The 23,097-nt window shown below is 44.3% G+C and overlaps 1 protein-coding gene across 2 annotated transcripts in view; it reads left to right on the top strand.

Annotated features, from left to right (window-relative positions):
- The window catches only part of Arhgap26 (Rho GTPase activating protein 26), a 386,554-nt gene that overhangs the window by 348,617 nt on the left and 14,840 nt on the right, over positions 1-23,097 (top strand). The window lies entirely within an intron of this gene.

Here is a 23,097-nt window from a genome sequence, read left to right as displayed (position 1 = left end):
TAGCACCACCTTCTCTTGTTGTTGTTGTTGTTGTTGTTGTTGTTGTTGTTGTTAGTTATTATTTATTCTGCCTCACTGTCTCCTTTCAGGGTCCCTTTGCCCTTAAAGGTTATTTCTTGGGGTTTAGCAGTTTATGCATACATGGGTTTCAGTCTGGCTCTCTCTACATAACCCAGGCTCACAATTCTCCTGCCTCCCCGCCTCTCTAGTGCCAGCCTTGCAAGCGTGTGCTGCTCTGCCCAGTTTAGAGGTCTGGTTTAAGATTTTCTCTGGGCTGAGCTCACCATATTCTGTGGTTCCACTTGTCAGCAGTATGCCAGGACATTTGTACCTGCTTGCTCCCTAGACCCATATCTGCCTGCCTTTGAGCCCCTCCCATCCACTGTCATCATGAAGACCCCCCTTCCTCTACACCCACATCTATTCCTTGCCCTGTGTTGTTTCCATGAAGTCCAGCTCTCTCCACCCGATGCCTGGAAACCCGCCCGACTTCTGTACTCTGCGCAGTGTCAGTGTTCAAGAGCTGTCAATCCTGCCTCTGTCATACCAGCCCACTTGACACCATTTCTGCTGCTGCCAGTCTTTCCCACGCTCATTGGTGGTCTTCCTGACTGCCCATTCTGTTTGGCACTGTGGTATTGTTCTAACATGTGAATTTGAACACGTTATTCTCCAGCATTGGCATCTCTGTTGGCCTCCAGCAATTTTATAAACTCAGTGAACCTTATAGTCTTTAAGGTGCCTTCGGGATCTGCTCCTGATTGACACTGGAGCTTTTGTTCAAACTCTCCTTTGGCCCCACTACCTTGTTTCACTTCCTCAGCCTTGCCCTGTTTCCTCTCACTACCTGAGAACACGGTGTCCTGAAACATCACTTCTGTAGAAAGCCTTTCATGAGATCTCTCTCTCTCTCTCTCTCTCTCTCTCTCTCTCTCTCTCTCTCTCTTTCTCACCTTCTCCTTTGGTGCTCTCTCCTACATGGGGAGCATTCATCTATGGCAGAGCATGTGAGATAGTGGGGTGCCTAGCTATTTGTCTCCAAGCCTCTGTGAGCATCCCATGTCCTATTTCGTATCTTCTCGGTGCTAATCACAGTGCCTGGACATAAGATAAAAATGTTTGTTTGCTGCAAGAATCACTAAACATATAAGACACCTGAAGAGATTTCTAGACCATTCTGTGAAGAGGGGGTTTCTGAGTCCCTACTTAGGAGATGGCTCTGTTTGTAACTATAAAATATTTGTTTTTTTACTTTTAAATTCTTAAACACTTTGCATTTCTAGCAATGTCCTAGATTCAGGAAATTGTGCAGCACTCCCTACTGCCATCTGTCTGCGCATAGATTGAAATCTAATTCTTCCTCAAGGCCTGTCCCATCAGCCCAGCTTACCTTGCTTGACCTGCCATGGCCACCTCCTTTGCTTGTCAGGCTCCTGTGGTATGTGTCTATCTACAAACCAAGTCCATCCTTGCCTCTGGGCCTTTGCTGCTGCAAAAGGGTCTTCCCAGTCCATGTTGTGCAGCGTACCCTGCACATCCTGACCCCCACCTATTACTATCTGATACATGGTTTCTTCAGAGTACCTTCCTGCCCTGCAATTCATTGTCTCACTTTACCATTCTGAGAGCTTATCAGAGAAAGCTGCCCTGCCTTGGGTATTACAGGAGCCCTGGCATCTAGGGTAAGGCCTGCCTCTGATAACTTCAGTAGATGGTTAAGTGGAACCATTCAAAAAATAATAAAATTGGATCTGCTGGTAAGCTAAGAATTCCAAAGCCTGTCATACACAGAGAGTGTTCAAGACTTGTTTCATGCAATTGGTCTAGGAAATTGTTCGATGTTTCATATACTCACAGTGAAATTCCCGCCCTTTCCTACCTAAGAAGACAAATATCTTGTTCCATACAGGGTGGCCTCTCTGTGTCACGCTTGTGGAGTCACTATGTTCTTATCCATTCTATTCTTAACATAAGGTCATGGTTAGATTGTTACTTTCGGAGTAAGTTGTCTTCAGTTGTTCTGGTCTCCAAACGCTGTTGTATAGCATAGGTTCTTTGGAAAGTGATGGTACCGATTGGTCAGAGTCTTTCCAGCATCATGATTGGCTGTTTTTGTTCACTGTTTGAACCCAGAATTCTGGCAACAGACGTTCTGTCTTCTTATGACTTGTGCAATTTAAAGAGACAAAACAAAACAAAACAAACAAAAACAAAAAAAGAGGCCTTCCCTTCCCTAAGTAAAGCCAGTAGGGGAATTGGAAGACTTTCTTGGTGGCAATAGGCAATATAGCCTTTCAAAAATACATAAACATATGGTTGATTTATTCACAGAGGCGAGGAGGAGGGGGAAGAGGAGGAAGAGGAGGAGGCGGTGGACTGGCACAGCCCCAGTGTAAAGTATACTAGAAGGTTTTCTGTGACTGCAAGTTCATAAATGATGGGCTCACTTCACTGTGAAGTGACCTGCGTGCTGGACCTGCTGTGGGGATGTGAATGATGACAGACTAGGCCGTGGTCCACCTTACACGGACCTTCAGAGAATGCTCACTACTACTGCTAGCTACTGTTAAGGCATCTCAGTGCCTGTTCTGGAAGTATACAAAGTCCTGTGTTTTCATGTTATACCATAGGACTCTGCTCTGTCTTGAGAAGTAGCAAAACTCTCCCCCAATCCATAGTCTGCTGGGGAGCAGCTTGTTGACTGAATTAACTCTAGGAAACTCATTTCTCAAGTTCTTCCCTGCCCACGAGTACTGTGAGTTACCCAGAAGGCAGCTGTTGTTCTCCCCGGTGGAAATTCCCTCAGGCTCCCCTTGAAGGCCACTCCTCCCTGTCACTAGTTCAGGTGAAGGTGTACAGGGAAATGGCTTCCAGTACTAAGTCTTCATTGTCTACGGTAGGTCAGTAAATACCTCATGGCAGTATTCCTGCTCCTCACAACGTTCCAGTAGCCTCTCAGGGAGGGTGGGAGGGAGGGAGATAATAGTAGGACTATTACATTTTTAAAATAGTTCTACTTTTATTATTTATGATGTGTGGGCATGTGCATGCTCATGTGGGGCAGGGCACACATATGGCCATTGCGTGTAAGTAGAGGTCAGAGGACAACTTTCATGAGTTTTCATTCTCTTCCACCATGTGTGTCCTCAGGATATAACTCAGGTGTTCAGGCTTGATAGCCAGTGTTTTTCCCTCTGGCCACCTCACAGGTCTCTCCGTGAAGTTTTTAAGGTAGATCCTTCTGTTTCCCCTTATTTGTTTATGGTAGACTCATGGTTTGAAACTCTCCTCGTCTGTGGCTAGAGAAGCACTCTCTAGTAAGATGGTAAGGTATTGAGATTCTGGAAGTTTCCCAGAGGGAAGGGGTTAAAGAGGAGCAGTGCACGTGAGTCCATGCCGGCAGTGTGAACATTACATTATCCATTTCAGCAAATGCCTTGGTCCAGATCCATCTGTCACATACAGAGACAACACTGACCGAACAGGAGAGATTTGTCAAGTCTAAGAGGCCAGCTCTCCTCTCCTCTTTATCATCAGCTGAGGTAGCCATTGCAGCAATCCAGGCCTCCAACCCAAGCCATTTCTCTCTCCTTTGTGTCCCCTTTAAAAGAAAACCATCAAGGAAAGAACTCCTTCACTGGTTGGTTCTGTGGTGGTTATGAAGGATGTTTTACTTCCCACAGGAATCCAGCCTCGCTGCTGGATGGGCAGAGGGAGCGTGTGCATGTGTACCTAGAATGTGACTGGACAGTATCTGATCTTATACATTCTCTTGCCTCAGTTCAGTGTTCAAGTACAGGTTGCTGTACTGGAGGAAGCCGGTCATTCTCGGTTGAGAGCTGGTACTCACTACCACTCAGTACTAGCCTTGTACCCAGCACTACAGAAATCCCAAGAGGTTCTGTCTGAGAACTCAGATTCACTTTGGAGGACTGCTGCAGCCCTGGACTAGATCTGTTAATTTTTCTCTTAACTGTCACGATGGGTTTCTTTGGTAAGAGCATCAGAATCATGAAATAGGAAAGAGGGAGGAGGAACCAACAGGGATGGGGCCAAGTTGCCCCACTGTAGGCAAGATTGTAGGTCAGTGAAACCTGTCTTGGGAGCAGTGTGTGTAGGCAGCATTAGTGAAAGCCACAGGCTTTGCTGTGACTTAGCCCTCGCTCTTCTGCTTTTTGTCATATGGAGATAATCAGAGATCTCCACAAAGGTAAATAGGATTTCATTATTCGTAATAGCAAGGGGCAATAATGTAAGTGTCCCTCAGTGGGGACAGATCGGTTGTTTTCACGTGGTCAAGAATTACAACACAGCTGTTAGGCAGTACAGTGCTGAGGGCTGCTTATTGGCATAAGATATTTTATAGTAAACTTGATATGGTGGGGAAAACATAATAACAGATGCAAAACATACAAGCATGATTATGCACATAAAATAATCTAAAATTGGCACCAGTGTGTTGACAGGTGGGCATTTTGATGACTAGTTTGATTTGGGTTCTGATTATTGTTATTTCTTGATTTTGTACTTTAAGCTTGGATTTTGTCTGTAGCTAGAATTAGCAACAATGAGCTTCTTCTCTGTATTTCACATAAATGCGTGCGCATGTGCTGTTTGAACCGATAGAACCCCCAGGCCCTTCCTCCTTAGCTGTGCTTTTGGAAAACTAGGTAGGAATATATGGATACTAAGGGTATTGATTCCCGTCCTTAAATGCCTTCCGTTATCAAATTCATTAAGGATTCCCGCCTTTATGTCAGAGATGCTTTCTGTGTGCCAAGCATTGTCCCCAGCTCTTTTTTCCCAACATTTTTTTTCCTGGCGAGGGAAGGGAGTGAAGCAAAGTTACAAGGCTATAAGCAAAGAAGTAAAGGCATTCAGCACGTCTCCAGGAGCACAGCCTGCCCCTTCCAATTTGAACCCACTGTGGCAAATTTCTCCCTAAATGTTCTCCAGGGTTGCCTTCCCCAAAGGAGTGACCCTACTGAAGAACCAGCATTTAGCCCAGTTGGCAGCCATGAGGCAAAACCAAGGAGAAGCATAATGTGATAGCCTGGGGACCTGAGTTCAATCCCCAAGACCCAGGTAAAGAGAGAAGGAGAGAACTGACTCCATTGAGTTGTCCTCTGACCTCCACACTTGAGATTACAGGCTTTTGTGAACACATACACACAACAATGGATGCATGGATAGATATATGGATGGATGGGTGAGTGGGTGGATGGATGGGTGGATGGATGAATGGATTGATAGATCAATGGATGAAAGAAAGAAAGTAAGTTTAGATGACATGTGGTAAAAAAGCCACACCTGGTGGTAATTTTCTTGCTGGGTGGTCCTGAAGTGGTATAGTAAGGGGCAGAGAGTGAATGCCATAGTCTTTCTCCCTCTTCCTTTAAAGTTCTAGGTATTCATGGAAATCCTACCTGATGGCCTTACCCAATCCTGCCTCTTTCCAAAGACCTCACCTTTACACGCCCCAGTCAGACCATGTTTCCACCCCTCAGTACCACACAGTAGAGATTAAGTTTCAACGCATGAACACTTGTAGGATATACTTAACTCATGACAAATTGAAAACTAATTGTATCCCTAAAATAAAATTGCATCTGTACCAAACGCATGCAGACCTTTATTGCATGTTATTTAGAGGGGAAAACGGCTTTCCAGATAGCATTTATATTACTTTAGGGATCATGTGCACATGCTTCGGTGTTTATGCTTGAGTATCAGTGGATCTTGGCGTCTGTGGGGGTCCTGGTCCCCGTCATCCTCAATGGGAATAGGGTCCAGTGCTTCTCAGGAAGCTCATCAAGGCGTCTGGCGACACCAGTGGAAGGAAGTAAAGGAGCCAGTAGGAAAGCAGGTACCACCTCCTGGACTATGGGAAAAGAGGCTGGGCTTCCACAGATGAGCCTCCCTCTCACTAGGGAATCCAGGGCTTCAGAGTCCTCTCTCCATCCGGGAGCTATTTATAAATACACATTACCTGGCCTCCCTCTCCACAAAGTTAAAGGCATGGATCCATGTGCGTCCTGTTTATCTCGAGGCCTTAGGCATTACAGATGCACAGCTATCAAGTACTGCGTCCTTTAGCCTAATTTCCATTCCGAAACAGAGAATCCTCTCCTTACAGCATTAGCCAAGCATATCCTACTCACAACAGCTGCCGACTAGTAAACACTTAGTATGCGCCAAGCCTTAACGGATTAAGCACATTTGTGTGTACCGTCTACTTATTTCTCACCAGTCCCCAGGGTGTAGGCATTATTAACGATCCCCGTTTTGCAAGAGAAGAAAATAAGACATACAGAAGTTAAGTAAATCTCCCCGGGTGATATGGGAACAAGGTATTCCTAGAACCAGTATTCAGAACTACTGGAGGGCTCCTGGTCCCAAACTCTCATGCCAACTGTTGATTCATTATTCTTAAAATACTCTTTTCCTTTAGCAGTCTTTCCATCATGTATAGCAGGTATTCTGTGGAAACAGACAGCCCATCAAACTACTGAGAGGTTTCCAAAGGCTTTTCTGTGTAATGTGTGTTTGTGAAATCAGGAAACTAGCATTGTCACAGCTGCAGCAGATTCTGGGTCCATCAAACAGACCCCTCCAAGTCTACTGTACTTGTGTCAGGCAGGTTCCTCTTGGCTACCAGACTTGTTAACGTGGCATACAGAGTCATCAGCCCTGTAAGTGCCTCCCAGAGCACAGGGAGGGGAAAACCAAATGCACAGGCCTGGCACTGCCACTGTGTGTGCCTTAGGAAATGTTTCAGACTCCCTAACCCCACTGGAGAACCAAGGCAGCCTGTACAGAGTGATTGGACCAAGCCAGCGGCAAGGACTTGTGCCCAGCCCAGATGCAGCATGTGAGCAGTGCGCTCTCCTGCCAGGGATAGCTGATGTTTTATAACGCCGCTGGGCTTTGTGTCCGCGTCCTGTCTTGTCTCAACAGAGACCTGGTTTGCTCTTGACCCTGATTCTCCTTTTCCAACTGCCATGAGGCTACAGCCTTGGTAACCTTAAACCCTGGAAGGGAATGTGGAGGTACCGTATTTCACAGGACAGGGTCTCAACCTACTCCAGCCCAGACTCCTTTATTCTTCTCACTGAATGGCAGATCAGTATTGAAAGTTGATTAATTCCGTGGATAAAAAGCTTAACATATGATTTTAGAGCCAAAAGCAGTAAAAGTTTATTCAAACAAGTTTTCTTTCTTTTTTTAAAAATATAGTTCTGTTTTCTAAATGCGTGATTGAGCCTGTTTGTGCAGCTTTGCCAGCAGCTGGGGCATCTCTGCCCTTTGTGTTTCTCATGTAAATTACCAGGGCTTTGTGATTTGAAACCAACTTGATTAGTCCTTCACTTAGTAGCTCCTAAAAGGCTGCCCTGGTCAAGGCACCTCAAATCTTCAGTTTCTGGGGGTGCGTTGGGGGCATGGGGGTGATAGCTAGAGTAATGAGCTGTGGTTGGGAGTTCCTCTACAGAGTTTGTCAAGCACAGCTTTGTTAAACAACGCTAGCTTGAGGAGTCTGCTACCTTGGGACCATTTCTGGGCCTTGCCTGGAGACTTGTTTACTAGGTCTTTGTCTTTGTTGACCGACTTTCTGGCCTTGTTCTTCTGGTCGTCCGTGAGGAACAGTGAAGCTTAAAGAGCAGTAACAACCACAGCCACTTTACTGCGATGTCACTGAAAATAATGAATGTCGGTTTTTAAAGGAATAAGATTCAAGGTTCAAGCTGACTTGGACACAGTAGGAACCCAGCAGTCTCTGACTGCTCATCCAAACCCATGGTACAAGGAAAGGACAGCATGGTTAGTATAGACTTCGTGTGCCACAACTCTTATGGCCTTGTTCAGCTGCTTGCTAGCCTAAGAGTTTGGAAGGGACATTTTCTTGTCTTTCATTTGTATAATTTGCTGACGCTATAGTTTCTGATACTCTTCCTTCCCTTCCTTGGAAGATTCTCCCAAGCCCCTTCCATTTGCACAGCAGCCCAGGGGAGTGACAGGGAGCTCTAGGACAACCAGAGTACCATTTTGTCCTGGTAAATTGGGAGGGAGGCAATAAGAAAGGGCTTGTAGATATACAGAGGGATCGGCACCATAGAAAACTTGTTGTCACCTATGTTTCAAGTGGATGAAAATACAGACTGGTAACTTCTAACTGGACCAGAATGGATCCCTTTGTGCACAAACTGCCATAAGCCTGCTGAAAAATGTGAATGGACTTCAGAAGCATTTGGTGTAGAACAGTGGCCTAAGATAGGGAGGGCCCCTGTGATGTCTGACCATGCATCGGATCCCCACCCCTCGTGAACGAGGTGCAGCAATACAAACGAAGGACCCCCAGGCACTGTGGCTGGTTGCTTGGGTCTTAGGTAATTTTTCCCCCAAAGAAAGAAGCACAGCTCCCTTTAAGAACATATAGAAACATTATTGAAGAGGAAAGCATTTGTTCCCCAGACAGAACGGCGTTTCAGCTTTGCCAGGAAGCAGGTCTGTTTAGCTGTTACCAGCCACTGCTGAGAACTCTGCTGCAGCCCGCCCTTTCCTATTGATCTCTACCCGATTGTGCTTTCTATCAAAATAAGACTTTGTCCATTAAACACCGTCCATCAGTGTCGTAGAGCAAAGCTATTCTTAAAAAGATTGCAAGGGGAGAAAGTGGAGGTTGGGTTAGTTTTAATCCCAGATAGCAGACACTAAAGGGTGCTCCATGATTGGGTTTAAGATGTCAGCTCAGGTGTTTCCCCTAAGAAGCTGCTGTCCACGAACTTCATACCGCTCCATCCGCCTTCCCACTCGGTTTCTACACTGCTCTGACTAATTTCTTTTCTTATCTTTTAATGCCATGTAAAGTGAATTCTTTTTACTTTTGTTTATTTGCTTAAAGTTCATTATTTTAATATTCATATCACATGTGATAGTCGCTAAACCTTTACAATCACAATAATCAAAATATTCTTGGAGCAAGGACCTCCAATATGCATGTGTTGTTTCTGTTAACTTATTTATAAAGTTCATTTCTACCATAGTCATTTTATAGTCAACACTTCAGAAAACACATGAAGCAGGAATTCTACAAGGATAGTTACAAAAAGTGTACAAACTGGTATTGTTTTCTTCCTCTTTCCTACTTTTATGTTTACTGTACTTGAACATGAGTGGGCTGAGGGTAGAGTCAGCCCGGGCATCTTCTCTACTGGGTTCCTGAGACCTGCCAGTTCCTGCCTTATGAAAATCACCTAGGAATGCTGGGTGAATGTTTAGTATTAGGAAGTAAACCGGGCTAAAGCACAGTTCACTCGACAGGCTCTCAGTGGCTGGAGTTTTACTGTACCTTACAGGCACAGGAGAAGAACCCTGGGCTTAGGATCAGGAAGTCTTCTGAATACAGGCAGTGCTGCATTGGGGACCTGCTGTAATGGTCAACTCCTTCACCAAGGAGGTGATCGCACTGTCACCGACGAGAGTGCAGCTCCAGCAGGCAGACAACGGCCTTCTCCTTTTTCTTTTAACAGATGGTTCCGCTGGACCTGATTCCGAGGTTTTTAAAGGAAATATCCTCTAAAACAACCCAAAATATATTTTTCAATCTTCCAACACATGCTTCCTAAATAAAACAAGAAGTGTTCAGTAGATTGTGGGTGAAAATGCACAGTAGAAAAATGCTGTAGGGGAAGGGGCTTCCAGTTTGCTCAGGGGTCCAGAACCTGGTGCCAGGAACACTAGAGGAGGCCCTGCACCCTGTTCTTCAAACATGGAGGTGAATTAAGACACTTCCAGGAAACTTCTAGAAGGAAATATGAGAGGAAATGCATTCTTTAGATAAAGATTTCTTAGATACGATAATCAGAGAACCATCTGCAGGAGAAAAACCTAGTGAATAATACCAGCAGTCTGGCATTTTCAGCCACTGGATCACCAAGAGGAGTCCTGGTGAGGACCCAGAGTAGCTGGAGCAGAGGACTTGAACCAGACCAACGGCTCATTGCAGTTACCATGTGCTGGTAAAGACGTGTGGGCAAAAGGGTATAGTGTGTGACACACTGTCACACACTACAGCTTCCACGACCAGATATTTTCTGCGCTTTGTGGGTTTTTTATTTGTTTGGGGGTTTTGGATTGTTTTTGTTTACTTTTTAGATTTTTGATTTTTATCTTCTTTTGGGGGGCTAGGTTGCCAGGGCAGAAGGGAATAGGAAGGGATAGGGAGATGACTTTTGGGTGCATGATGTGAAACAAAGAATCTGTAAAAAATCAATTTAAAAAAATAAGCTTGGCCTTTCAAAAGACGCTTAAGAAAAAATTAAAAGACAAGATGCAAATAGAAAATCATATTTGCAAATATCATCACTGATAAATAACTTGTGTTCAGTCTGTATAGAAATCTTACAAATCCGTAGGCAGACGGTAGGTGTGCGTACAGTGCAGTATGACTCAGCAGTAAGGATGAATTGACTAGGGCACATGCTCCAACAGGAGCAAACTTCACAAATATGCTGTGAAGTTAACAGCTCACGAAAGACCATACGAGGTAAGCTCGATTTGTGAACTGCCCAGGCACGGCAGATCTGTAGAGCTAAATCGTTGCCCAGTGTCTGTGGATGGCTCGGGGAGCCTGACAGGGAGTGATAGAAAGAACCTTTCTAGGAAGAGTTGCACACCTCCTCCGTGCTCTCAAGGTTGTACCACTGAAAACTGAAGAATTTCAAGGCATCTAAGTTACCAACAGAACTTCTGTTTTGAGCTCTCCTAGGAGCACTGAATAGTCTGTGACAGCGGATAGTTGTTTCTCTGTATACCATTCAAACAAATGATAACAAAATTAAGATTTTAGAAAAACACAAATGTGAGCACCTGGATGGATAAGAGTGTTTTAATACATTGATTATTTAGTCCTTCAAAACATTAAATAGACTTTCTAAAAATGTATATTACACTCTTACAAAGGTTAAAAAAAAAGTGGGTTTGGTGTCTAAGAAATTTCTCAAATGTGAGCAGGATGTCCCTGAGAGAGCCCAGCTAATTGTAAATGGGACATAGATGAACTTTTTTTTTTTTTTTTTTTTTCTTTTTTTTTTTTTTTTCTTTTTTTTCCTGCTGGGGACCGAACCCAGGGCCTTGAGCTTGCTAGGCAAGCGCTCTACCACTGAGCTAAATCCCCAACCCCTGAACTTTTTTTTCTTTAATAATAATGATATTTTATTATTTAGAAAGGGCTAGAGATGTATGTTTTATTAGGGAGATCAATTTAAAGAATTTAGAAATGTTACAGATTTAAAGCATACCTGTGAGATCAGCCAAGTCTGAGTCATGGTACTGGGCACACGTGCACAGCTTGGGACAGCCCTGTGTGTTATCCAATTGGAAGAGGGAAACCAGTGGTGACTGGGACTGAATACCAAAGTGCACAAATCCACCCAACATTTTCTCTCTATCTACCAGAAGAAAATTAAAAGAAAAGGAAAGAAAAGAAAAGAAGAATGTGGGAAACTCCCCACACAGCATATCTCCTTTGTCTTAAGCACAGTCACCCTGGCTGGTAAGCAAGTGATTAGCTGCAGAGCTGTTTTGGCCAACCACAAAGAGCAGTTCCCTTTGACCTCACATAATTCTGATTTCGGAATGTCAAGCTTCCCTGGCTGCCAGTGTTTTGGCCCTTGGTCCCTGGTGGACACATATTTCCTTTCCTAAAATGTTTTGCTTTAAAGCTGTGGAGTTTTTCATTTTAACCTAGCTTTTGGATATCACCAGTTCAAAGAAACTTACAATAGTGCATAAGAAGAAGTTCAAAGAGGAAATAATAGTGACAGCACAAGGTAGAGTCAAGGCCAGGAGAGAAATACAGTCCTCAAGGCGTAGTGCAGCTCCTTGACTCCTTGTGATATCAAAGAAGCGTCAGGGAGAAGATGGCATTTGAAGCAAGCTTTGAATAACTGGATAGGCACAAGCACAGGAACATTAGAGGCCGAGGCTTGTGCACCCGCAGGAACAAGGAGTGGGGAGCTTAAAGTGTGCCCAAGGCACATGTCAACTACAGCTGCTGTGACAACAGGGTTGGCAATCTCAGGTTCCTGGGCCAGATCCAGATAGGGTGGGGCTACAGTGTCTGCCTGTTTACTTTACTTGTGGCTTGAGAGATTAGGGAAAAAGCAGTTAATATTTTAAATGGCCATACAGGATAGCTACATAACATCCTCACGTTTGCTTATTGGTCTGACATCTAAACTATTTACTTCGTGGTCATTCAGTGACCATGGTTTGGGAAGGCTGGTGTGGTGGCTCATGCCTGGAAGTCTCATGTTTGAGTGTATGTATATAGGGAGTTCAGTTTGGAGAATAAGAAATTTGGGCATATTCTCAGCTATATGTCAAGTTCCAGGCCAACCCAGGCTACTTGAGCTGTGTCTCAAAAAAGCAGAAGGGAAAAAGTAAGAAGGGATGGAGGAAGAATTGGGTAGCTGTAATACTAGTATTTAGGAGGGCAAGACTCTTACATTCAAAGCCACGAGGCCAGCTCAGACTATATGTAACAAGACTCTGTAACACACAGACACACAGACACACAGACACACAGACACACAGACACACACACACACACACACACACACACACACACACGCATGCATATATGCAGGTGCTTAAAGGGGTTGGGGCTATAGCTCAAGATAAGAGTGCCCACCCATCATGCATGAGGCCCTGAGTTCAATCCCCGGTAGCATGGAAGAGGGCGAAAAGCACAAAAGAGAGGAGTAAGGAAAGGGGTTTGGGTCCTCACTATGAGAGGCCTTCAAATAAGGGAAACCTGTGTAGGTTGGAGGGTTGGGATGAAAGTTCTAAGAGTGTATTTGAAGAAGTCTTGGGGCATAGCTAACCTTAGCTACCATTGGATCCAGGAATCGAATCACTATTCTATGATTGCTTCTCATCCCTCTCTTTTTAGAACCTTATTTGCTGGCAAATATTTGCCATTTGATTATGGAAAAGGATCTCTGTCCCCCCTATTCCCATCTACATAAGCTGTTAGATCCAGAAAGGGGAGTGTTGAGATTTCGCCCTGAGTAGATGGTGATCGGATACTGCTCGTCTGTGGAGGGGCCACTGTGCCACTAGTGTGGAGGATTCCGACTGGGCAGCTTGGGTTCAATGTCTCTCTGCGTTGGTATGGGTGACACACTGGTGGGTAAGAACCTCTCCAGGTGGAGGGAGCTGGGGGGGTAAGAACCTCTCCAGGTGGAGGGAGCTGAGGGGGGTAAGAACCTCTCCAGGTGGAGGGAGCTGGGGAAGCTGCTCTGCAGTGAGAAACTAAACCTCCACATGCAACTCGACAGGGGCAGGGGTTTATTACATTCAGTAAACAGTGGGAAGTGTCCACCTTTAGAAGCAGTGTGTTTAGAAGGTCTGTGTAACTGTAGTATGCTGTCAGATGAGTCAGAAGCAAGACTGGCCATTCCTTTGAGAATGTCTTAGTCATTGTCCCGTGAGCAGCAAGGAAGCATTGAAGTGCTTCAAAGCAGAGATACGTGGCAAAAATTTATGTTTTAAAATTATCACTAAAATGCTTCTTCTAAGTTAACCAAGTGCACCTCATAGGGGGAGGGGGCATGCACAAAGATGGGGAGATGTGTCTGGAGAGGGGATAAACATTATCAAAACGCTGCACAAAATTCTGAAAGAACCAGTTTAAAATAAATTGGTTTTGTTTTCTGTGTTAATTTTTGCTTAGTAACAAATAGGTGGTCCAGAGTTGATTCGCATCCACCTCAAATTTAGCAGAAACAGAAATGCTAATTTGTGACATCACAATTATTACTGTCTTGCTGTATCTACTTCCATTGAAAACCCCATGTTTGAAGAATAAGAACTGGAAAAGAATATGAAAATCATATTCCTTCCATTTGTTTTTATTCACAGATGGTTTTTTTTCTGTTTTTTTTTTTCTTTTTTTTTTTTTTTTCGGAGCTGAGGACCAAACCCAGGGCCTGTGCTTACTAGGCAAACGCTCTACCACTGAGCTAAATCCCCAACCCCTTATTCACAGATGTTAACATTCCTTTTATTTCCCCCAGTGAAAGGTAACTTTGAAGGAAAATCATTCAAATTTTTTTTTACAGTCAAGTCAGGAAGTCCTCAGAACTAAAAATATGGTGCAGAAAGAGCACAGTAAAGTCCACTGTCCCCGCACCCCTGCTCTCTATCAGGAGACTTCATGAAAAGTGAGGAGGAGACAGGAGTTTTACTGCTGTGCACTCTGAAGGAGCAGGGCCAGGAGCTGAGGATAGAATAGAGAGGACGTGCGAGCAGCTTGAAATCAGAGCACAACAGTTTTCCACGTTGCTTAGACTACTGAGTAGACAGCAGAACTCAAGGGGAGTCAGCCATTCACTTGGAAGGAAGGAAGGAGGTGGAGAGTGTTGGCCTTTGCATCAGAACTCACCTCTCCTTATCTCTCTGCCTCATAAGCCTTTTGTGGTATCCGGACCTCGGTAAGGCTCTAAGTATTTAACCCCTCTAACCAATGTCATTAGCAAAACCCCTTTTCCGTTGCTGGAAGCTCTGAGTGTGATATTTCTTTAGGCTCCTTATTTTATCTTTAAGGGGTTATTGTAAGGCTGAAAAATCTGAGACCACCACTGCTAATTTTAGATACTCTTTTGTTTCTGCTAGTCAACATTTTGACTTTTATTAAAAATTCCCTCTGTTCACCTCTGAGTAGTGCAAACAAGAAACCTTCCCTGAGAGGAGGCTGTATAGCAAAGTAGGCCAGATGGTCTGGCCTCTCGCTGTGTCTGTAACATATTGTCCAGCCTACTCAGAATGTGACATCAGAGATATCCTCCCTGACTTCCACATGCACCAGAAAGAAAAAAGGCTGCGGACGATTTAATAGCTTCACTAAAGAAAAAAAAATGCCTAAAATAGTCTGCACAAACTGCCAGTGAGGCAGGCAGAGTGGGAGGTCAGTTTGGGTGCACAGAAGGTTACAAGAAGAGTCTTGATGGCACCTGACTGAAAAGGTGGAGAACAGCGTCAGTTGGGAGCTGCCATGTGGAAAAGCACCCAGGGCAAGGATTGGTGACACAAAATCTAAGCTAACCTTTATCCTTCTCGAACATTCTAGAGTACAGTGAGCAGTTCAGATGGTAGACAGTACAGAAAAATATTTAAAAGAGCAAAGACAATGTTTGTCTCTGGACAAGCGAACTTTGTACCCTCTGCTCAATTCTATTATAAACCTAAAACTACTTAAACCATAAAGATACACACACACACACAACAAGCTGCCTTTAACTTCAGCACCCCTGGAGAGTGTGACTAGTATGTCCCACTGTCTGTGCTTTAAGCTAGCTTTAAAATATATTTCATAGTGAAAAGGGTGCATAAGATAGGAGAAAGTGACTTGCTAATTATCAGTCATCAAATACCCACACAATCACTACGAAGGCTAGAAGTCCAGCACTGCCATTGTCTCAGCCTCTTGCCTTCTCTCTGTCACCATCTGACCTCTCTCCAAAATGGTGAGCACAAATTGATGTTTGCAGTAATTAGTTAGACAAATATTTTTACCTCCTGAAAGCAGTTGTTACACTCTGTAAAGTCACCAAACTGGTCAGTACCCAGTCTTTGATCCTCAGGAAAATCCAAGTTAAGGTTCCTGTGACAATGTCCTTGTCACAACTTTTTCATCAGTTAATTGAAACAAGCCACGTTTTACATGCATTTCTGTGTCAGAGCCTTCTTTACTATATTGTTGATTGACATACTCAGTGCCCCACAGGTTTGTGTCTCTCCTGAATGAAGCTACTTTGAACATATGTTCTCTGGTGAGGCTCATCTTATTCTTAAGGACGGCAGAAAGCACTTCAGTGATATGCTGAAGGGTGGGGGCATTTAAAACTGTGACATTGTCAATAAGGAATACGGGGGGGGGGTATGCTGGAGCAATGGCTCAGTGGTTAAGAGCATCTGCTTGCTCTTGCAGAGGACCCAGGTTCCATCCCCAGCTCCCACGATGGCTCACAACCATCCATCATTCCAGTTCCAGAGACCCCCAACCCCTCTTCTAACCACCCCCCCTTGATACTAGGCACACATGTGGCACACATGCATACATACATGCAGCCCAAACACTCACACACATAAAATAAGAATAAATAAGAGGTTTAAGCACTACACAGATGGGCCCACACAGATCTCAGAAGGACACTTACCATGTGTAAGCTGCAGCACAGAGGCTGAGCCCCGCCCTGCCGGAGCACAGTCACATGTCACCACAGTTTTCACTCCTACGCAAATGCTCCACTGCCCTTACAGCACCCAGTTGTTTGTTTCTTCAGTGTTAGAGGTAAAGTGTAGAGTTTGGTAATCAGGTAAGTTTGGTAATCAGGAGTCTGGGAATAATGAAGATAGCATGTTCCCATAAAAGTAGTATTTTATTGAAAATGTTTTCTGGCTGAGTCTCTTTTGCTCTACAGTTTAAAGGGCCACCCCTGTACACGTGGCTCATTCATGTCTGTTGTGATAAAGTGAGCTGTTGTAGTGAAGTAAAGTATTTCCCATCTTCTTTTCCTGAAATTTGAGGGTTCCAGGCTTTACTCTTCCAAATTAAAGGTGCTGCATACTCTGGGCAATGGTGGCAGGGACAGCTCCAGGTGTGGCATCTCGGGAGCTGCAGACTTTAGTATTAGACAGCATGCATGGGCCTCATGGCCTGGAGCACTTAGGCCTGCTGGCCTCTGCCTAGGGATCCACCTGTCTCTGCCTCATCAGCACTGTTAGTTCTAGTGAACGCCTCGCCCGGCTTTTTCTGGGCAGGGAACCTGTGAGGTCCTTGTGCTGCCAGGCACTTTACACCTGAGCCATACTATTTCTGTCTGTCTATCAGGACACGCATGCACAGTGCTCAAGGGGACATCCTGGAAATGTAGACCATAGACAGCACCTTCACGTTGCTCAGAATGGCTGTAGCCATGTTTCTATCTCCTGTTCAATAGAATTCAATGGTTTGGGGGATGTTCCACATGAGAAACACCAGCCGTCTCTGTATTTGAAGCCCACCTTCTAGTCATTTTATAGGTGCACAGGCTTGTGGCTTTCATGTATTCTTCCTGGCTTACAGAAAAGCTCAACACTTTTTCTTTGGCTTTCCCTTTTAAAGTCTCCACTCCGCACGTCTTATTCGTAGTAGTAGTTCAAGGAACCAGTGAGGAGTTGCACATTTGTTTATGTGTCAGAGAGCGTTCGCCTTTCTTTTAATGCTGTCTTTTAACGAAAGCACACTTGTTTGGGTTTTATTGGGGAATTGGATTGTGTTTATTTTTGTTTTGTTTTAAGACAGGGTCTTACTAGCCTTGAACTCATTATGTAGCCCAGTCTGGCCTCTACTCACAATCCTCTTGCCTCAGCCTCCCAAGCAGTGGGATTGTAGGTACATGGCGCCATACCTGGTTCAAAGTTAATGTTTTAATATAGTCAAGCTACCTGTATTTTCCCTTATAGTACACCATTGGATAAACCCAACCCTGGATTTATCTTCTGTGGCCTTTAATTGTTTGCCTTGGTATTAAGGTCTATGGTCTACCTGGAAATGATTTGATTTGTATGGTGTGAGGTGGGAGGTCTAGTGCTATGAGGTATCCAGTTATTCCAGTACTATTTATAGAAGGACACCTTACATTTTTATCTTATTAGAGGATCTAATCTATGGGTGCTATATTTATATCATTCTTACCCCGTGCTTGCAGAAATTTTTTTTTAAGAACCAAGTTTATACCTCCCTGACATCAGAACAATTGCTGTACCTTACGGTAGAACAGAAGCGTCAGCCCAAAGCCACTGTCTTTTCTTTCCATTTCATGAATTTTGTTTTGTAGGTAAAAGTATTCATTAGATGGACAGTGCCAGTTTTCGTATATTCAGCTTAAGATATCAATATAAGCATATGCTTATATGCTTAATAAGCAATGCTTACTAAGGAGGCATTGGGACTTCTTAGTAAACATCCAGATAGTTTGTAATATCCGGTGCTAAATGCTCACAGTGCCTCCTCCCAAAGAGAAATGCCTAGGACATCCTACAAATAGAGTATAACCCGTGAGCTCTCTTTGGTTGAAAGAGAACAAATATATTTAATTTTAGGGGCCATTTTGGATGTACCTGAGTGTATGATTAAAACCAGGAAAGACCGAGCTCTCCACCTGCACAACTGAAGTGCCGGGCCCAGCCCCTGCCTCCTTCCATCGAGGGCTTTCTTCGCAGTGAGGGGTTGAACTAGGGCTCTTGTCCAGGCATCTCATTCCAGAGCGAGAGCTCCTCTCTCTGACTCATGTCCGGAGGAGATTCACTGCTCACTGAGTGAGCTGTTAGGACAGTAGACACCACTGCTAAGATTGTTAGTTTGCTTTCAAGCCTGGTGTTACCTGTCATCTCCACCCACAACTTCGGAGTTTAAAGTTGATCTGAAACTTATCTTTCAGACAATTTTAAAGCCAGAAAACAGAAAAACTGCTGTGGATTGGTTGAATATTTTAATGCAAATTATTGGGAAGGTGTTTTCTGAAAGCATCTGCCCATGACTGTTAAGCTAGCATCATTAAAAGAAGGAATCATTCTGTAGTTATCAGGATTTAAAGGAATAGAAAGATAAAGGGTGAGGAGAAACGATCTGTGTAAATACAGAGACACACTTGTAAGTCAAGAAAGAACATGGAATGAGGTTGAGGGGCAAATGAGCCCCTTTTTTTCTACTCATTACGTTCAAACCACACTCTGCCAGTTCCTGAAGGTCGGCATGTACACAGTGTCTGATGTGAAATGCTGAGGTCGCACACCATGGTGGAATCTGTGCTTTTCAGTCGTCACACGACTCCACTTTTATTTCTGTATCATTTGCTCAGACCCACTCTTGCCATCCTGATGACCAGCGCTCCTTTCGCTGTTCGCCCAGCTGATGTGGTTTCCCTGCTCTTAGCTTGATATCCTAAGGCAAATCATAAAGGGGTGTTTTCCAGGAAACAGGCACTCACTGATCTGGAATTGTGTTACCCAGGATGCTTTTGGTTTTCCATCTCCTTACTGGGGGAGAGGATAAAGACCAGAGAGATGAGACCATGAGACTGGCCATAATGGCTTCAGTATCAATCCCTGCAGGTCTGCCCTAGCCCGGGCCTGAACTCTAACCTTCAGATCATGGGCCACGTCTGACTGAGGAATAAATGCAAGTTTCTCCACAGTGCGATGCTGGCTCAGAAGCCTTTATCCTCTCTTCTTTCCTTCTATTTAGTCTTCTTCCGAGAGTTCTGGGCTAGCTGAATACTCACTCCTCCCCTTTCTCTTGACTCCGCCCCACCCTCACCTAGGTATTCAGTGCCCGTAGGTGTGGCTGTGTGTGCTGTGCGTCTGTCCGAGTGCTTTCCTGACTTCTTAGCATAATGCTAATATAATTTAGAGAGATTAATACTGCTTCCAAGTAGAATCAGAGCACTGAGAGGAGATCACACTCATTTGTGCATCATTGGGCATACGAGGAAAGGGCTGGGGAATCTAAGCTAACCTTAAACCGAAGCGAGCTATCTTCTCAACAGGACAGTGCTCAGTGCTGCTGGAATGCGTTCACCAGATCTCTTTTGAAAAGCTATTTGGCAGGATATAGCATGACCCTTAAAAAAGATCCCTAACCTTTTACCCACTAATGTTACTTCCAGGAATTTATGCTAAGGAAACAATCGGTGACACACCGGCAGCGGTCCTCTATAAGGATGTGATGGCTGCGCTATTTATACCAGCTGACAGGGGATTAGCGACCTGATGTGCACACAGAATGACTACATAAATCGGGTACACCATACACACAATGCCCTGTAGCCACTGAAGATGCCCCAGAGCCTATTAAATGACAATGGAAATCCTTATATTGAGTAACAACAACGTCAACACAATGACCTGATAGCCATGTATATAATATTATGCTGATCCCAAAAAGTCAGAAGGCATTGGCTAAGATGTAAAGTGATGATCAGTTCTGTAAATTATATGTAACTTCACCACTGTTCTTTTTTAAGTGTGTTTCCATGTTTATACAAAATCATAATCTGGTTATAAGAATTTGGAAGGATAAGCTTTCTTGCCTCTCTGCCTCCTGTGCTGTGATTGAACCCAGGGCCTTGCATGTTGTAGATAAAACACGCTATGGCCTACATCCCTTGCCCAAGATAAACTTCGTTCTTATCGGTGAGCTTATGTCTCCAGTCAGAGCACCCTTCCCCTCACACAAGCCCTAGACTGACGATGTAAAGGGTCTGCTGTCTCTCTACTGCCCAGGTAATGCTTTCCCCAGCTTGGCAAGTGTGCCCTGGCGGGTACACCACAGGCTCCATCCTTCGAGTGACTCACCACACAGGGTGTCAAGCTGATGACATTACCACACTGTACTTGAACTATCAGCCACAAGCTCACACGCTGCCAAGCCTTCCACTTATCTTCTGCCTAAACTGTAACTCTTTCACTGTGTTGGATGCCACAGGAACAGCCTAGGCAGAGAGCTCCTTCTGAGGGCAGCATGGGCCAGCACACTACAGCCGATGCAAGCCTTCCAAATGGATGCAAACCAGCCCAGCAATATTCCTTCCCCACTGAAGTCAAAGCCGTTACTGCCACAGTTGGGCCTTGATGAAGGCTTGGCAGGACTCCAGGAGTATTTAGCGTGAAGAATGTGCTGGGGTACTCAACTGGGAACTACCCAGCTGGGCTGAGGGCTGTAAGAAGCCTTTATAGGGGTCATCTGCTAAAACTCTAGTTAGAAAGTTATTTCCTCCCATTCTAACCTCTATTGTTTGTTATGTTTGGCTTTATTAGTGGGAAAAGAATCCAGAATTTCTTATTGGAGGTTTTAGGGCCGAAGGTGAAATTGACCATTTTCTGTCAGCCTGATTTGTTTGGGATTGTAACAGTGTGAGAGACTTGTTTTTATTTGTTTGTTTGTTGTTAATTCTTGTCATTTTAATAAATAACCTATAGCCAGTTGTTGCTGTAGTAAAGAGGAAACTGATAGTTATACACATATGGGCTACCATCATTGCCATTATCATCATCACCACCATCACCATCTCTGCTCATTTTAAGTCCCTCCTTATATGCTGTATGAATTCCATCAAAACTAAAGGAGAATGTCTCAGTGTCTCTTGGAGGATCACTTCTATGTGTACAACCCTTCTGTTGTTGTAAGCACTCTTCAGCATATCAAAATGTGTGCTGGTGCTATTGACAGGGACATCTATGACTTGCCTCTGAAGTATAAACTGAAAAGCATAATTGCTTTAGTAGTTGAAAAGATCATAAAAAGAACTGTACTGTGTGTGCGTGTGATTACTACATGAACGCCAGCACAGTGGTAATAGATTTTAAATTCTGGTCATTTCATAGCAAATAAATGTTATTGCTATGACTAAAACAAGCTAATAAAATGCTTTTAGACATTAAAGAGAGCGGTTAATATTGTGGCAGTTGACAAGAGACGTGAAAAGACACTTCTTTCTTACAGAAGTTACAATTGCCCTGCATTCTACCCCCAACCCCCACCACAGATAATTTCAGCCATGTTTTCCTGGCCAGGAACTGCTGAGATGTCTGAGGATACAGAACAACACTCCGAACCCCATATTGTATTCCCAGACTATGCTTCCCGTACAGATGAGATAGGAAGCTACAGGCATTTCCTCAATAAAGAAGTAATTTTAAACTATTTTGTAAATCCTTTTGAATTGTTCTGTGGTATTACCACAGGAACAGATTAGACCAGGCCTCTGAGCCCATGTTGTTCCTTTGACCCTCCCCTGGTACCACTTAGTTTTCTGTTTTGGCCATGATCCAGGAGTCCTCTTCAGGCCTTCCTGACTGGCACATTATGAAGTGGGACAGAGAGAGGCCTGAGAAAGTATGGCCTCGGTTGTAGACACTGTCCTGAGGAAGGCTGCACAGCATTGGTGAGGGACAGCTGTTAGGGAAGCGAGAGTCCCCAGGAGTAAGATGCTCACAGCAAGAGTCACCTGCCTCCACCAGCGATTCTTACTGTCCTTATTGCTGTTTTCCTTGTCACCTGTTGCATCTTATCAAATACGCTCTAAGCTCCAGGACTTCGGCAAAGTGTACCTACTGCTTTGTTCATTACGGGTGCTTGTCAGTGAGCCTTTGATGGATTGAAGAAATTGTTAAAAGGATCTACTCTTGAATTTTATTTCTTCCCTTGTATGAATCCCATCTGCTAGATGAGTCTAGCAGACAGAAACCTGCACACAGGACCATGGAGTCTATTGGAATTTACTGTGTTGTGTCTTACCAAATCAGCTACTGTATTTCCATTCTCCCTTGCAAATGTGATAGACATCTGAAGGAAACTCATAAATCAGCGATTAAGAGAATCACTAATGCTCTCTTAAGCAGCTTTTGTGGGGGCCTAGCAGAGCAATGCTCTCAGAGACAGAACACTGGCAATGAGAGCCCGGCTTTGGGCCACAGCATTGGTGAATCTTTGCCCTGTCACATAGAGGCTGGCAAGCCTCACGACCGTAGACCAGGGCTTCACATCTGTGCAGTGGGAATTCCAGCAGTGCCTGTCGGTGAGCTGATTAAGTAGCTTAGAGAGTGCGACTAGTGTAGTTACTAGTTATCTCTCTAATACCTGCAGGGATAGCATAGACAGTCCAGATACAGTGAAGGAACAGTATGTCCGTGCTCACAGGAGTCATCATACAGTACTCATGCTGACGCTTAATAAAATGTTTCATCGGACTCATTGAAGGATATGAACTTCACACAGTTTTCTCTGAATGCTGACACGTGTCTTCTTGTCATAGCATTTTATACATACACACACACGCACACACACAACATACACACACAACACACACACACACACACACACACACACACACACACACACACGCACGCATTCTCCTGTCCTCACACCTCTATAAAGAGATTTAAACAGTCCAGCAGCTTAAGGTTTGGGAACTGTGGGTAGTTAGATGACTGGCTATGCTTCCCATCTTCTCAGCCATCAGTGTTTGCACTTTCTGAGACATGCTGTGATTT

Source organism: Rattus rattus, chromosome 15 (genome assembly GCF_011064425.1).
Source record: "Rattus rattus isolate New Zealand chromosome 15, Rrattus_CSIRO_v1, whole genome shotgun sequence".
Taxonomy (NCBI): Eukaryota; Metazoa; Chordata; class Mammalia; order Rodentia; family Muridae; genus Rattus; species Rattus rattus.
The sequence above is the reverse complement of the archived record's forward strand: the minus strand, read 5'-3'. Positions and strand labels throughout refer to the sequence as shown.